The sequence below is a fragment of the Pelobates fuscus genome, chromosome 2 (assembly GCF_036172605.1).
Source record: "Pelobates fuscus isolate aPelFus1 chromosome 2, aPelFus1.pri, whole genome shotgun sequence".
NCBI classification, from domain to species: domain Eukaryota; kingdom Metazoa; phylum Chordata; class Amphibia; order Anura; family Pelobatidae; genus Pelobates; species Pelobates fuscus.
In genome coordinates this window covers 131,973,902-131,991,058 of record NC_086318.1, presented here as the reverse complement: position 1 = coordinate 131,991,058, position 17,157 = coordinate 131,973,902, and positions in this window count along the sequence as shown.

Below are 17,157 nucleotides of genomic sequence, written 5' to 3'. Positions count from 1 at the left end.
GCTATTCAATCTATAACAGTGAAAAAAGTTTTTTGGTTTTAAATGCACGCTATTGTGACACCAGATATGAGTGTCAATGTGAACTGGCAGAGGTTGGCAGAGTACACGCTGTAGGCCTGACACCCGCTTGCAGACAACTAACTGCTATTCAATCTATAACAGTGAAAAAAGTTTTTTGGTTTTAAATGCATGCTATTGTGACACCTGATATGAGTGGCAATGTGCACTTGCAGAGGTTGGCAGAGTACACGCTGTAGGCCTGACACCCGCTTGAAGACAACTAACTGCTATTCAATCTATAACAGTGAAAAAAGTTTTTTGGTTTTAAATGCACGCTATTGTGACACCAGATATGAGTGGCAATGTGCACTGTCAGAGGTTGGCAGAGTACACGCTGTAGGCCTGACACCCGCTTGAAGACAACTAACTGCTATTCAATCTATAACAGTAAATAACGTTTTTTGGTTTTAAATGCACGCTATTGTGACACCAGATATGAGTGGCACTGTCTACAGGCAGAGGTTGGCAGAGTACACGCTGTAGGCCTGACACACAGACGCTTGCAGACAACTAACTGCTATTCAATCTATAACAGTAAATAAATTTTTTTGGTTTTAAATGCACGCTATTGTGACACCAGATATGAGTGGCACTGTGCACTGGCAGAGGTTGGCAGAGTACACGCTGTAGGCCTGACACACCCGCTTGCAGACAACTAACTGCTATTCAATCTATAACAGTAAATAAAGTTTTTTGGTTTTAAATGCACGCTATTGTGACACCAGATATGAGTGGCACTGTGCACTGGCAGAGGTTGGCAGAGTACACACTGTAGGCCTGACACCCGCTTGAAGACAACTAACTGCTATTCAATCTATTACAGTGAAAAAAAAATTTTTGTTTTTAAATGCACGCTATTGTGACACCAGATATGAGTGGCACTGTGCAGTGGCAGAGGTTGGCAGAGTACACGCTGTAGGCCTGACACACCCGCTTGAAGACACCTAACTGTTATTCAATCTATAACAGTGAAACATTTTTTTTTGTTTTTAAATGCACGCTATTGTGACACCAGATATGAGTGGCACTGTGCACTGGCAGAGGTTGGCAGAGTACACGCTGTAGGCCTGACACCCGCTTGAAGACAACTAACTGCTATTCAATCTATAACAGTGAAAAAAGTTTTTGGGTTTTAAATGCATGCTATTGTGACACCTGATATAAGTGGCAATGTGCACTTGCAGAGGTTGGCAGAGTACACGCTGTGTAGGCCTGACACCCGCTTGAAGACAACTAAGTGCTATTCAATCTATAACAGTGAAAAAAGTTTATTGGTTTTAAATGCACGCTATTGTGACACCAGATATGAGTGGCAATGTGCACTGGCAGAGGTTGGCAGAGTACACGCTGTTGGCCTGAAACACCCGCTTGAAGACAAGTAACTGCTATTCAATCTATAACAGTGAAAAACGTTTTTTGTTTTTTAAATGCACGCTATTGTGACACCAGATATGAGTGGCAATGTGCACTGGCAGAGGTTGGCAGAGTACACGCTGTAGGCCTGACACTCGCTTGAAGACAACTAACTGCTATTCAATCTATAACAGTGAAAAAAGTTTTTTGGTTTTAAATGCACGCTATTGTGACACCAGATATGAGTGTCAATGTGCACTTGCAGAGGTTGGCAGAGTACACGCTGTAGGCCTGACACCCGCTTGAAGACAACTAACTGCTATTCAATCTATAACAGTGAAAACAGTTTTTTGGTTTTAAATGCACGCTATTGTGACACCAGATATGAGTGGCAATGTGCACTGGCAGAGGTTGGCAGAGTACACGCTGTAGGACTGACACCCGCTTGCAGACAACTAACTGCTATTCAATCTATTACAGAGAATTTTTTTTTAAATGCACGCTATTGTGACACCAGATATGAGTGGCAATGTGCACTGGCAGAGGTTGGCAGAGTACACGCTGTAGGCCTGACACCCGCTTGAAGACAACTAACTGCTATTCAATCTATTACAGTGAAAATAAAATTTTTGTTTTTAAATGCACGCTATTGTGACACCAGATATGAGTGGCACTGTGCAGTGGCAGAGGTTGGCAGAGTACACGCTGTAGGCCTGACACACCCGCTTGAAGACAACTAACTGTTATTCAATCTATAACAGTGAAACATTTTTTTTTGTTTTTAAATGCATGCTATTGTGACACCAGATATGAGTGGCACTGTGCACTGGCAGAGGTTGGCAGAGTACACGCTGTAGGCCTGACACCCGCTTGAAGACAACTAACTGCTATTCAATCTATAACAGTGAAAAACGTTTTTGGGTTTTAAATGCACGCTATTGTGACACCAGATATGAGTGTCAATGTGCACTGGCAGAGGTTGTCAGAGTACACGCTGTAGGCCTGACACCCGCTTGCAGACAACTAACTGCTATTCAATCTATAACAGTGAAAAAATGTTTTTGTTTTTAAATGCACGCTATTGTGACACCAGATATTAGTGGCACTGTGCACTGGCAGAGGTTGGCAGAGTACACGCTGTAGGCCTGACACCCGCTTGAAGACAACTAAGTGCTATTCAATCTATAACAGTGAAAAAAGTTTTTTGGTTTTAAATGCACGCTATTGTGACACCAGATATGAGTGGCAATGTGCACTGGCAGAGGTTGGCAGAGTACACGCTGTAGGCCTGACACTCGCTTGAAGACAACTAACTGCTATTCAATCTATAACAGTGAAAAAAAATTTTTTGTTTTTAAATGCACGCTATTGTGACACCAGATATGAGTGGCACTGTGCAGTGGCAGAGGTTGGCAGAGTACACGCTGTAGGCCTGACACACCCGCTTGAAGACACCTAACTGTTATTCAATCTATAACAGTGAAACATTTTTTTTTGTTTTTAAATGCACGCTATTGTGACACCAGATATGAGTGGCACTGTGCACTGGCAGAGGTTGGCAGAGTACACGCTGTAGGCCTGACACCCGCTTGAAGACAACTAACTGCTATTCAATCTATAACAGTGAAAAAAGTTTTTGGGTTTTAAATGCATGCTATTGTGACACCTGATATAAGTGGCAATGTGCACTTGCAGAGGTTGGCAGAGTACACGCTGTGTAGGCCTGACACCCGCTTGAAGACAACTAAGTGCTATTCAATCTATAACAGTGAAAAAAGTTTATTGGTTTTAAATGCACGCTATTGTGACATCAGATATGAGTGGCAATGTGCACTGGCAGAGGTTGGCAGAGTACACGCTGTTGGCCTGAAACACCCGCTTGAAGACAAGTAACTGCTATTCAATCTATAACAGTGAAAAACGTTTTTTGTTTTTTAAATGCACGCTATTGTGACACCAGATATGAGTGGCAATGTGCACTGGCAGAGGTCGGCAGAGTACACGCTGTAGGCCTGACATTTGCTTGAAGACAACTAACTGCTATTCAATCTATAACAGTGAAAAAAGTTTTTTGGTTTTAAATGCACGCTATTGTGACACCAGATATGAGTGTCAATGTGCACTTGCAGAGGTTGGCAGAGTACACGCTGTAGGCCTGACACCCGCTTGAAGACAACTAACTGCTATTCAATCTATAACAGTGAAAACAGTTTTTTGGTTTTAAATGCACGCTATTGTGACACCAGATATGAGTGGCAATGTGCACTGGCAGAGGTTGGCAGAGTACACGCTGTAGGACTGACACCCGCTTGCAGACAACTAACTGCTATTCAATCTATTACAGAGAATTTTTTTATAAATGCACGCTATTGTGACACCAGATATGAGTGGCAATGTGCACTGGCAGAGGTTGGCAGAGTACACGCTGTAGGCCTGACACCCGCTTGAAGACAACTAACTGCTATTCAATCTATTACAGTGAAAATAAAATTTTTGTTTTTAAATGCACGCTATTGTGACACCAGATATGAGTGGCACTGTGCAGTGGCAGAGGTTGGCAGAGTACACGCTGTAGGCCTGACACACCCGCTTGAAGACAACTAACTGTTATTCAATCTATAACAGTGAAACATTTTTTTTTGTTTTTAAATGCATGCTATTGTGACACCAGATATGAGTGGCACTGTGCACTGGCAGAGGTTGGCAGAGTACACGCTGTAGGCCTGACACCCGCTTGAAGACAACTAACTGCTATTCAATCTATAACAGTGAAAAACGTTTTTGGGTTTTAAATGCACGCTATTGTGACACCAGATATGAGTGTCAATGTGCACTGGCAGAGGTTGTCAGAGTACACGCTGTAGGCCTGACACCCGCTTGCAGACAACTAACTGCTATTCAATCTATAACAGTGAAAAAATGTTTTTGTTTTTAAATGCACGCTATTGTGACACCAGATATTAGTGGCACTGTGCACTGGCAGAGGTTGGCAGAGTACACGCTGTAGGCCTGACACCCGCTTGAAGACAACTAAGTGCTATTCAATCTATAACAGTGAAAAAAGTTTTTTGGTTTTAAATGCACGCTATTGTGACACCAGATATGAGTGGCAATGTGCACTGGCAGAGGTTGGCAGAGTACACGCTGTAGGCCTGACACTCGCTTGAAGACAACTAACTGCTATTCAATCTATAACAGTGAAAAAAAATTTTTTGTTTTTAAATGCACGCTATTGTGACACCAGATATGAGTGGCACTGTGCAGTGGCAGAGGTTGGCAGAGTACACGCTGTAGGCCTGACACACCCGCTTGAAGACACCTAACTGTTATTCAATCTATAACAGTGAAACATTTTTTTTTGTTTTTAAATGCACGCTATTGTGACACCAGATATGAGTGGCACTGTGCACTGGCAGAGGTTGGCAGAGTACACGCTGTAGGCCTGACACCCGCTTGAAGACAACTAACTGCTATTCAATCTATAACAGTGAAAAAAGTTTTTGGGTTTTAAATGCATGCTATTGTGACACCTGATATAAGTGGCAATGTGCACTTGCAGAGGTTGGCAGAGTACACGCTGTGTAGGCCTGACACCCGCTTGAAGACAACTAAGTGCTATTCAATCTATAACAGTGAAAAAAGTTTATTGGTTTTAAATGCACGCTATTGTGACATCAGATATGAGTGGCAATGTGCACTGGCAGAGGTTGGCAGAGTACACGCTGTTGGCCTGAAACACCCGCTTGAAGACAAGTAACTGCTATTCAATCTATAACAGTGAAAAACGTTTTTTGTTTTTTAAATGCACGCTATTGTGACACCAGATATGAGTGGCAATGTGCACTGGCAGAGGTTGGCAGAGTACACGCTGTAGGCCTGACATTTGCTTGAAGACAACTAACTGCTATTCAATCTATAACAGTGAAAAAAGTTTTTTGGTTTTAAATGCACGCTATTGTGACACCAGATATGAGTGTCAATGTGCACTTGCAGAGGTTGGCAGAGTACACGCTGTAGGCCTGACACCCGCTTGAAGACAACTAACTGCTATTCAATCTATAACAGTGAAAACAGTTTTTTGGTTTTAAATGCACGCTATTGTGACACCAGATATGAGTGGCAATGTGCACTGGCAGAGGTTGGCAGAGTACACGCTGTAGGACTGACACCCGCTTGCAGACAACTAACTGCTATTCAATCTATTACAGAGAATTTTTTTATAAATGCACGCTATTGTGACACCAGATATGAGTGGCAATGTGCACTGGCAGAGGTTGGCAGAGTACACGCTGTAGGCCTGACACCCGCTTGAAGACAACTAACTGCTATTCAATCTATTACAGTGAAAATAAAATTTTTGTTTTTAAATGCACGCTATTGTGACACCAGATATGAGTGGCACTGTGCAGTGGCAGAGGTTGGCAGAGTACACGCTGTAGGCCTGACACACCCGCTTGAAGACAACTAACTGTTATTCAATCTATAACAGTGAAACATTTTTTTTTGTTTTTAAATGCATGCTATTGTGACACCAGATATGAGTGGCACTGTGCACTGGCAGAGGTTGGCAGAGTACACGCTGTAGGCCTGACACCCGCTTGAAGACAACTAACTGCTATTCAATCTATAACAGTGAAAAACGTTTTTGGGTTTTAAATGCACGCTATTGTGACACCAGATATGAGTGTCAATGTGCACTGGCAGAGGTTGTCAGAGTACACGCTGTAGGCCTGACACCCGCTTGCAGACAACTAACTGCTATTCAATCTATAACAGTGAAAAAATGTTTTTTTTTTTAAATGCACGCTATTGTGACACCAGATATTAGTGGCGCTGTGCACTGGCAGAGGTTGGCAGAGTACACGCTGTAGGCCTGACACCCGCTTGAAGACAACTAACTGCTATTCAATCTATAACAGTGAAAAAAGTTTTTTGGTTTTAAATGCATGCTATTGTGACACCTGATATGAGTGGCAATGTGCACTTGCAGAGGTTGGCAGAGTACACGCTGTGTAGGCCTGACACCCGCTTGAAGACAACTAAGTGCTATTCAATCTATAACAGTGAAAAAAGTTTTTTGGTTTTAAATGCACGCTATTGTGACACCAGATATGAGTGGCAATGTGCACTGGCAGAGGTTGGCAGAGTACACGCTGTAGGCCTGACACTCGCTTGAAGACAACTAACTGCTATTCAATCTATAACAGTGAAAAAAGTTTTTTGGTTTTAAATGCACGCTATTGTGACACCAGATATGTGTGTCAATGTGCACTGGCAGAGGTTGGCAGAATACACGCTGTAGGCCTGACACCCGCTTGAAGACAACTAACTGCTATTCAATCTATAACAGTGAAAACAGTTTTTTGGTTTTAAATGCATGCTATTGTGACACCTGATATGAGTGGCAATGTGCACTTGCAGAGGTTGGCAGAGTACACGCTGTAGGCCTGACACCCGCTTGAAGACAACTAACTGCTATTCAATCTATAACAGTGAAAACAGTTTTTTGGTTTTAAATGCACGCTATTGTGACACCAGATATGAGTGGCAATGTGCACTGGCAGAGGTTGGCAGAGTACACGCTGTAGTACTGACACCCGCTTGAAGACAACTAACTGCTATTCAATCTATAACAGTAAATAAAGTTTTTTGGTTTTAAATGCACGCTATTGTGACACCAGATAGGAGTGGCACTGTGTACTGGCAGAGGTTGGCAGAGTACACGCTGTAGGCCTGACACACAGACGCTTGCAGACAACTAACTGCTATTCAATCTATTACAGAGAATTTTTTTTAAATGCACGCTATTGTGACACCAGATATGATTGGCAATGTGCACTGGCAGAGGTTGGCAGAGTACACGCTGTAGGCCTGACACCTGCTTGAAGACAACTAACTGCTATTCAATCCATAACAGTGAAAAACGTTTTGGGGTTTTAAATGCACGCTATTGTGACACCAGATATGAGTGGCAATGTGCACTGGCAGAGGTTGGCAGAGTACACGCTGTAGGCCTGACACACAGACGCTTGCAGACAATTAACTGCTATTCAATCTATTACAGTGAAAAAAGTTTTTAGGATTTAAATGCACGCTATTGTGACACCAGATATGAGTGGCACTGTGTACTGGCAGAGGTTGGCAGAGTACACGCTGTTGGCCTGACACACAGACGCTTCCAGACAACTAACTGCTATTCAATCTATTACAGTGAAAAAAAATTTTTGTTTTTTAAATGCACGCTATTGTGACACCAAATATGAGTGGCACTGTGCACTGGCAGAGGTTGTCAGAGTACACGCTGTAGGCCTGACAGCCGCTTGAAGACAACTAACTGCTATTCAATCTATTACAGTGAAAAAAGTTTTTTGTTTTTAAATGCACGCTATTGTGACACCAGATATGAGTGGCACTGTGCACTGGCAGAGTTTGGCAGAGTACATGCTGTTGGCCTGACACACAGACGCTTGCAGACAACTAACTGCTATTCAATCTATTACAGTGAAAAACATTTTTTGGTTTTAAATAGTGTTGTCGCGAACCCGAAATTTTCGGTTCGCGAACGGCGAACGCGAACTTCCGCAAATGTTCGCGAACCGGCGAACCGCGCGAACCGCCATTGACTTCAATGGGCAGGCGAATTTTAAAAACAACAGGGACTCTTTCTGGCCACAATAGTGATGGAAAAGTTGTTTCAAGGGGACTAACACCTGGACTGTGGCATGCCAGAGGGGGATCCATGGCAAAACTCCCATGGAAAATTGCACAGTTGATGCAGAGTCTGCTTTTAATCCATAAAGGGCAGAAATCACCTAACATTGACACCTGTCCTCAAAGCCCAGCCCTGATACACACTGACACAGAGCAGAATAGAGACTGTTCCCCCTACATAGGGTCACTTGGCAGATATGGATTGACACCTGTCCTCAAAACCCCTGATACACACTGACACAGAGCAGAATAGGGACTGTTCCCCCTACATAGGGTCACTTGGCAGATATGGATTGACACCTGTCCTCAAAACCCCTGATACACATTGACACAGAGCAGAATAGAGACTGTTCCCTGTCCACAGAGACCATGATACACACTGACACAGAGCAGAATAGGGACTGTTCCCCCTACATAGGGTCACTTGGCAGATATGGATTGACACCTGTCCTCAAAACCCCTGATACACACTGACACAGAGCAGAATAGAGACTGGTCCCTGTCCACAGAGACCATGATACACACTGACACAGAGCAGAATAGGGACTGTTCCCCCTACATAGGGTCACTTGGCAGATATGGATTGACACCTGTCCTCAAAACCCCTGATACACACTGATACAGAGCAGAATAGAGACTGTTCCCTGTCCACAGAGACCATGATACACACTGACACAGAGCAGAATAGAGACTGTTCACCGTCCACAGAGACCATGATACACACTGACACAGAGCAGAATAGGGACTGTTCCCCCTACATAGGGTCACTTGGCAGATATGGATTGACACCTGTCCTCAAAACCCCTGATACACACTGACACAGAGCAGAATAGAGACTGTTCCCTGTCCACAGAGACCATGATACACACTGACACAGAGCAGAATAGAGACTGTTCACCGTCCACAGAGACCATGATACACACTGACACAGAGCAGAATAGGGACTGTTACCCCTACATAGGGTCACTTGGCAGATATGGATTGACCAATCCCTGACAAACAGCTACCACATGCAAGGAAGGCAGCAGGGGCGCAAATGACCCACTCCTGACGCGGGAAGGTAGTGACGACAAATAACAATACAGGACTCTTTAGAGGCCCTGTAATTGTAATCAGTCCACTTGAAATCCTTTAACTTTGATCAATTGGAGGGAAGTCTGGTGCAGAGCCACTGACCCATGCGCAGGGCCAGCCTTAGGCCTTTGGGCGCCCTGTGCAAGAAATCTTCCGCCTGTCACACCCATGTGCAAGAAATCTTCACCCTGTCATAGGGTCACTTGGCAGATATGGATTGACAAATCCCTGACAAACAGCTACCACATGCAAGGAAGGCAGCAGGGGCGCAAATGACCCACTCCCGACGCGGGAAGGTAGTGACGACAAATAACAATACAGGACTCTTTAGAGGCCCTGTAATTGTAATCAGTCCACTTGAAATTCTTTTAACTTTGATCAATTGGAGGGAAGTCTGGTGCAGAGCCACTGACCCATGCGCAGGGCCAGCCTTAGGCCTTTGGGCGTCCTGTGCAAGAAATCTTCACCCTGTCACACCCATGTGCAAAAAATCTTCACCCTGTCACACACACACACACAGGCAGACAGCCATACACACGCACACACACAACTGCGACTGACTAGGTTTGTCACCTCCTCAAAAGGACGCATGAGCCTACAGGCATTGCGCATGAGCGTCCAGTAACGTGGCAAAAAAATTCCCAGCTCCCCAGAGGCTGTCCTAGCACCCCGGTCATACAAATATTCATTAACAGCTTTTTCTTGTTGGAGCAGGCGGTCGAACATTAGGAGTGTTGAATTCCAACGTGTAGGGCTGTCGCAAATCAAGCGCCTCACTGGCATGTTGTTTCGCCGCTGGATATCGGCAAAGTGAGCCACGGCCGTGTAGGAACGCCTGAAATGGTCACACACCTTCCTGGCCTGCTTCAGGACGTCCTGTAAGCCTGTGTACTTATGCACAAAGCATTGTACGATCAGATTACACACATGTGCCATGCACGGCACATGTGTCAACTTGCCCAACTTCAATGCCGCTATCAAATTTTTTCCATTGTCACACACCACTTTGCCCATTGTCACACACCACTTTGCCGATATCCAGTTGCTGCAGAGTCAGCCACTTTTCCACCTGTGCGTTCAGGGCGGACAGGAGTGCTTGTCCGGTGTGACTCTCTGCTTTCAAGCAAGTCAAACCCAAGACGGCGTGACACTGCCGTATCCGGGATGTGGAATAGTACCTGGGGAGCTGGGGGGGTGCCGTTGATGTGGAGCAAGAAGCAGCGGCACAAGAGGACTCAGCCGAGGAGGTTATGGAAGAGGATGGAGTAGGAGGAGTAGAGGAGGTGGCAGCAGGACTGCCTGCAATTCGTGGCGGTGTCACCAACTCCCCTGCAATGCCACGCATTCCTTGCTTGTCAGCTGTCAGCAGGTTTACCCAATGCGCAGTGTAGGTGATATACCTGCCCTGACCATGCTTTGCAGACCAGGTATCAGTGGTCAGATGGACCCTTGCCCCAACACTGTGTGCCAGACATGCCATGACTTCCTTTTGCACAATCGAGTACAAGTTGGGGATTGCCTTTTGTGAAAAGAAATTCCGGCCGGGTACCTTCCACTGCGGTGTCCCAATAGCTACAAATTTTTTGAACGCCTCAGACTCAACCAGATTGTATGGTAAAAGCTGGCGGGCTAATAGTTCGGACAAGCCAGCTGTCAGACGCTGGGCAAGGGGGTGACTTGGTGACATTGGCTTCTTACGCTCAAACATGTCCTTGACAGAAACACATGACTGTGGGCAGATGAGCGGGAACTGCTCAAGGCGGGAGACGGAGTGGCGGATGGTTGAGAGGGGGCAAGAAGGACAGCAGTGGTTGACGTGGCTGAAGATGCTGGACCAGGAGGAGGATGGCGGCTTAGAGTAGGCGTGCTGCTTGTACTCATGTGTTGATCCCATAGGCGTTTGTGATGTGAGATCATGTGCCTACGCAAAGCAGTTGTACCTAGGTGGGTGTTGGACCTCCCACGACTCAGTTTCCTTTGGCACAGGTTGCAAATGGCATCGCTGTTTTCCGAGGCAGACACACAAAAAAAATGCCACACTGCTGAGCTCTGCAATGACGGCATTCTGGTGGTGGACACAGCATGCGTTGATTGGCGTGCTGTCGGACTGACCCCGGGTGCCGATGCATGCTGTCTGACTGTGCCACTAGCTCCTTGCGACGACCCCCCCCTGCTTCCAACTCGTCTCCTCCTCCTCTCTGTCTCCCCATCTGAACTTTCGCCCTGTTCTTCTTCTTGCCGAGCGGGCACCCACGTGACATCCATGGACGCATCGTCATCATCAACCACTTCGCTTGTATCTGACAACTCAGAAAAGGAAGCAGCAGCGGGTACAACATCATCATCATCACACCGTACCTCCATGTGTTTAATGCTGCCTGCCTGAGACATATCCCTGTTATCTACATCCTCTAGCAATAATGGTTGCGCATCACTCATTTCTTCAAACGGGTGTGTGAATAACTCCTCTGACATACCAAGTAAAGCGGCTGTGGTGCTAGTTTTGGTGGTGGCGGCAGGCGGGTGAGTGCTATCTTGAGAGGTGCCTGAAGCTAAGCTGGAGGAGGATGGTGCGTCAAGGTTCCGAGCGGAGGCTGTACAAGATTGGGTGTCCTGTGTTAGCCAGTCAACTAAGTCCTCAGAACTTTTCAAGTTCAGGGTACGTGGCTTCTGAAAACTGGGCATTATTCTAGGGCAAAAGGGAATCACAGCACCACGACCACGACAGCCCCTGCGGGGTGGCCTGCCTCTGCCTGTCATTTTTGGGGGGATTAGTGGTACTATGCGTGCAAGCTACTGTGAGACCAGATATGATTGGCAATGTGAACTCTAACAGTTCTGCAGAGCACACACTGTAGGCCTGAGACACCTGCTTGAAGACAAGTAACTGCTATTCAATCTATAACAGTGAAAAACAAATTTTGGTTTTAAAAGCACGCTATAGAGACACCAGATATGATTGGCAATGTGCACTGGAACAGTTCTGCAGAGCACACACTGTAGGCCTGAGACACCCGCTTGAAGACAAGTAACTGCTATTCAATCTATAAAAGTGAAAAACAAATTTTGGTTTTAAAAGAACGCTATAGAGACACCAAATATGATTGGCAACTGTCAAAGCACGCTGGAACAGGTCTACAGAGCACACGCTGAAGTAGGCCTGACACCCAGACACTTGCTTGCAGACAACTAACTGATCTTCTATTACAGTGAAAAAAAATGATTTCTTTAAAATCTAAAGCTTAAGCTATTGTTAAAACAGATATGAGTGGTGGCACTGACTGTGCAAATGGGCAAGGCATCCAACCTGACACAGAAGCTGGCAGGCAGGCAACTGCTCTTCTATTACAGTGAAAACAAATTATTTATTTTAAATGTAAAGCTTAACCAATTGTTAAAACAGATATGAGTGGTGGCACTGGGCAAGTAGGCACAGTATCCAATGTGAACCTCACACAGAAGCTGGCAGGCAGGCAACTGCTCTTCTATTACAGTGGAAACAAAATTTTGGTTGTAAAAGCACGCTATAGAGACACAAGATATGAGTGGCAACTGTCAAAGCACGCTGGCACAGGTCTGCAGAGCACACGCTGAAGTAGGCCTGAAACACAGACGCTTGCAGACAACTAACTGCTCTTCTATTACAGTGAAAAAAAAATATTTATTTTAAATCTAAAGCTTAACCAATTGTTAAAACAGATATGAGTGGTGGCACTGGGCTAGTGGGCACAGTATCCAATGTGAACCTCACACAGAAGCTGGCAGGCAGGCAACTGCTCTTCTATTACAGTGGAAACAAAATTTTGGTTGTAAAAGCACGCTATAGAGAGACAAGATATGAGTGGCAACTGTCAAAGCACGCTGGCACAGGTCTGCAGAGCACACGCTGAAGTAGGCCTGAAACACAGACGCTTGCAGACAACTAACTGCTCTTCTATTACAGTGAAAAAAAAATATTTATTTTAAATCTAAAGCTTAACCAATTGTTAAAACAGATATGAGTGGTGGCACTGGGCTAGTGGCCACAGTATCCAATGTGAACCTCACACAGAAGCTGGCAGGCAGGCAACTGCTCTTCTATTACAGTGGAAACAAAATTTTGGTTGTAAAAGCACGCTATAGAGACACAAGATATGAGTGGTAACTGTCAAAGCACGCTGGCACAGGTCTGCAGAGCACACACTGAAGTAGGCCTGAAACACAGACGCTTGCAGACAACTAACTGCTCTTCTATTACAGTGAAAAAAAATATTTATTTTAAATCTAAAGCTTAACCAATTGTTAAAACAGATATGAGTGGTGGCACTGGGCTAGTGGGCACAGTATCCAATGTGAACCTCACACAGAAGCTGGCAGGCAGGCAACTGCTCTTCTATTACAGTGAAAAAAATGATTTATTTAAAATCTAAAGCTTAACCAATTGTTAAAACAGATATGAGTGGTGGCACTGACTGTGCAAATGAGCAAGGCATCCAAACTCACACAGAAGCTGGCAGGCAGGCAACTGCTCTTCTATTACAGTGAAAAAAATTATTTATTTAAAATCTAAAGCTTAACCAATTGTTAAAACAGATATGAGTGGTGGCACTGGGCTAGTGGGCACAGTATCCAATGTGAACCTCACACAGAAGCTGGCAGGCAGGCAACTGCTCTTCTATTACAGTGGAAACAAAATTTTGGTTGTAAAAGCACGCTATAGAGAGACAAGATATGAGTGGCAACTGTCAAAGCACGCTGGCACAGGTTTGCAGAGCACACGCTGAAGTAGGCCTGAAACACAGACGCTTGCAGACAACTAACTGCTCTTCTATTACAGTGAAAAAAATATATTTATTTTAAATCTAAAGCTTAACCAATTGTTAAAACAGATTTGAGTGGTGGCACTGGGCTAGTGGGCACAGTATCCAATGTGAACCTCACACAGAAGCTGGCAGGCAGGCAACTGCTCTTCTATTACAGTGGAAACAAAATTTTGGTTGTAAAAGCACGCTATAGAGACACAAGATATGAGTGGCAACTGTCAAAGCACGCTGGCAGGGTTGTGCAGGGCACACGCTGAAGGAAGGCCTGACAGAGCCGCTTGAAGGACACTGACTGTCTGCTATTAGCTTACACTGGAAACCTTTTTTCTTTGTAAAAGCACGCTAAAGAGACACCAGATATGATTGGCAACTGTCAAAGCACGCTGGCACAGGTCTGCAGAGCACACGCTGAAGTAGGCCTGACACCCAGACGCTTGCAGACAACTAACTGATCTTCTATTACAGTGAAAAAAAATGATTTCTTTAAAATCTAAAGCTTAAGCTATTGTTAAAACAGATATGAGTGGTGGCACTGACTGTGCAAATGGGCAAGGCATCCAACCTGACACAGAAGCTGGCAGACAGGCAACTGCTCTTCTATTACAGTGAAAAAAAAATATTTATTTTAAATCTAAAGCTTAACCAATTGTTAAAACAGATATGAGTGGTGGCACTGGGCTAGTGGGCACAGTATCCAATGTGAACCTCACACAGAAGCTGGCAGGCAGGCAACTGCTCTTCTATTTCAGTGAAAAAAATTATTTATTTAAAATCTAAAGCTTAACCAATTGTTAAAACAGATATGAATGGTGGCACTGACTGTGCAAATGGGCAAGGCATCCAACCTCACAGAGAAGCTGGCAGGCAGGCAACTGCTCTTCTATTACAGTGAAAAAAATGATTTATTTAAAATCTAAAGCTTAACCAATTGTTAAAACAGATATGAGTGGTGGCACTGACTGTGCAAATGGGCAAGGCATCCAACCTCACACAGAAGCTGGCAGGCAGGCAACTGCTCTTCTATTACAGTGAAAACAAATTATTTATTTTAAATCTAAAGCTTAACCAATTGTTAAAACAGATATGAGTGGTGGCACTGACTGTGCAAATGGGCAAGGCATCCAACCTCACACAGAAGCTGGCAGGCAGGCAACTGCTCTTCTATTACAGTGAAAAAAAAATATTTATTTTAAATGTAAAGCTTAACCTATTGTTAAAACAGATATGAGTGGTGGCACTGGGCAAATAGGCACAGTATCCAATGTGAACCTCACACAGAAGCTGGCAGGCAGGCACCTGCAATTACATTACACAGGGAAAAAAAAAAAAAAAAGCAGCCTGATGTTATAGCCCTAAAAAGGGCTTTTTGGGGTGCTGTCCTTACAGCAGAGATCAGATGAGTCCTTCAGGATTGTAGTGGACACTGAATACCCTAGCCTAGCTATCAATTTCCCTATCTAATCAGCAGCAGCTAAACTTTCCCTCCTCTCACTAAGCATGCATTTCCGAATGAATCGAAAATGGATGCTGGGAGGGAGGTTGGAGGGTGTGGAAGCGAGGGAGTGCTGCTGATTGGCTGGAATGTGTCTGCTGACCGAGAGGCACAGGGTCAAAGTTTGCCCAATGATGACGAATAGGGGGCGGATCGAACTGCGCATGTGTCCGCCCGCCGCGGCGAACGCGAACACGCTAATTTCGCCAGGAACTGTTCGCCGGCGGACAGTTCGGTACATCACTAGTTTTAAATGCACGCTATTGTGACACCAGATATGAGTGGCACTGTGCACTGGCAGAGGTTGGCAGAGTACACGCTGTTGGCCTGACACACACGCTTGAAGACAACTAACTGCTATTCAATATATAACAGTGAAAAAAATTTTTTGGTTTTAAATGCACGCTATTGTGACACCAGATATGAGTGGCACTGTGCACTGGCAGAGGTTGTCAGAGTACACGCTGTAGGCCTGACAGCCGCTTGAAGACAGCTAACTGCTATTCAATCTATAACAGTGAAAAATGTTTTTTGGTTTTAAATGCACGCTATTGTGACACCAGATATGAGTGGCAATGTGCACTGGCAGAGGTTGGCAGAGTACACGCTGTAGGCCTGACACCCGCTTGCAGACAACTAACTGCTATTCATTCTATAACAGTGAAAAAAGTTTTTTGGTTTTAAATGCACGCTATTGTGACACCATATATGAGTGGCAATGTGCACTGGCAGAGGTTGGCAGAGTACACGCTGTAGGCCTGACACCCGCTTGCAGACAACTAACTGCTATTCATTTTATAACAGTGAAAAAAGTGTTTTGGTTTTAAATGCACGCTATTGTGACACCAGATATGAGTGTCAATGTGCACTGGCAGAGGTTGGCAGAGTACACGCTGTAGGCCTGACACCCGCTTGAAGACAACTAACTGCTATTCAATCTATAACAGTGAAAAAAGTTTTTTGGTTTTAAATGCATGCTATTGTGACACCTGATATGAGTGGCAATGTGCACTTGCAGAGGTTGGCAGAGTACACGCTGTAGGCCTGACACCCGCTTGAAGACAACTAACTGCTATTCAATCTATAACAGTGAAAAAAGTTTTTTGGTTTTAAATGCACGCTATTGTGACACCAGATATAAGTGGCAATGTGCACTGGCAGAGGTTGGCAGAGTACACGCTGTTGGTCTAAAACACCCGCTTGAAGACAAGTAACTGCTATTCAATCTATAACAGTGAAAAAAGTTTTTTGTTTTTTAAATGCACGCTATTGTGACAACAGATAGGAGTGGCACTGTGTACTGGCAGAGGTTGGCAGAGTACACGCTGTAGGCCTGACACACAGACGCTTGCAGACAACTAACTGCTATTCAATCTATTACAGATAATTTTTTTTAAATGCACGCTATTGTGACACCAGATATGATTGGCAATGTGCACTGGCAGAGGTTGGCAGAGTACACGCTGTAGACCTGACACCTGCTTGAAGACAACTAACTGCTATTCAATCCATAACAGTGAAAAACGTTTTGGGGTTTTAAATGCACGCTATTGTGACACCAGATATGAGTGGCAATGTGCACTGGCAGAGGTTGGCAGAGTACATGCTGTAGGCCAGACACACAGATGCTTGCAGACAATTAACTGCTATTCAATCTATTACAGT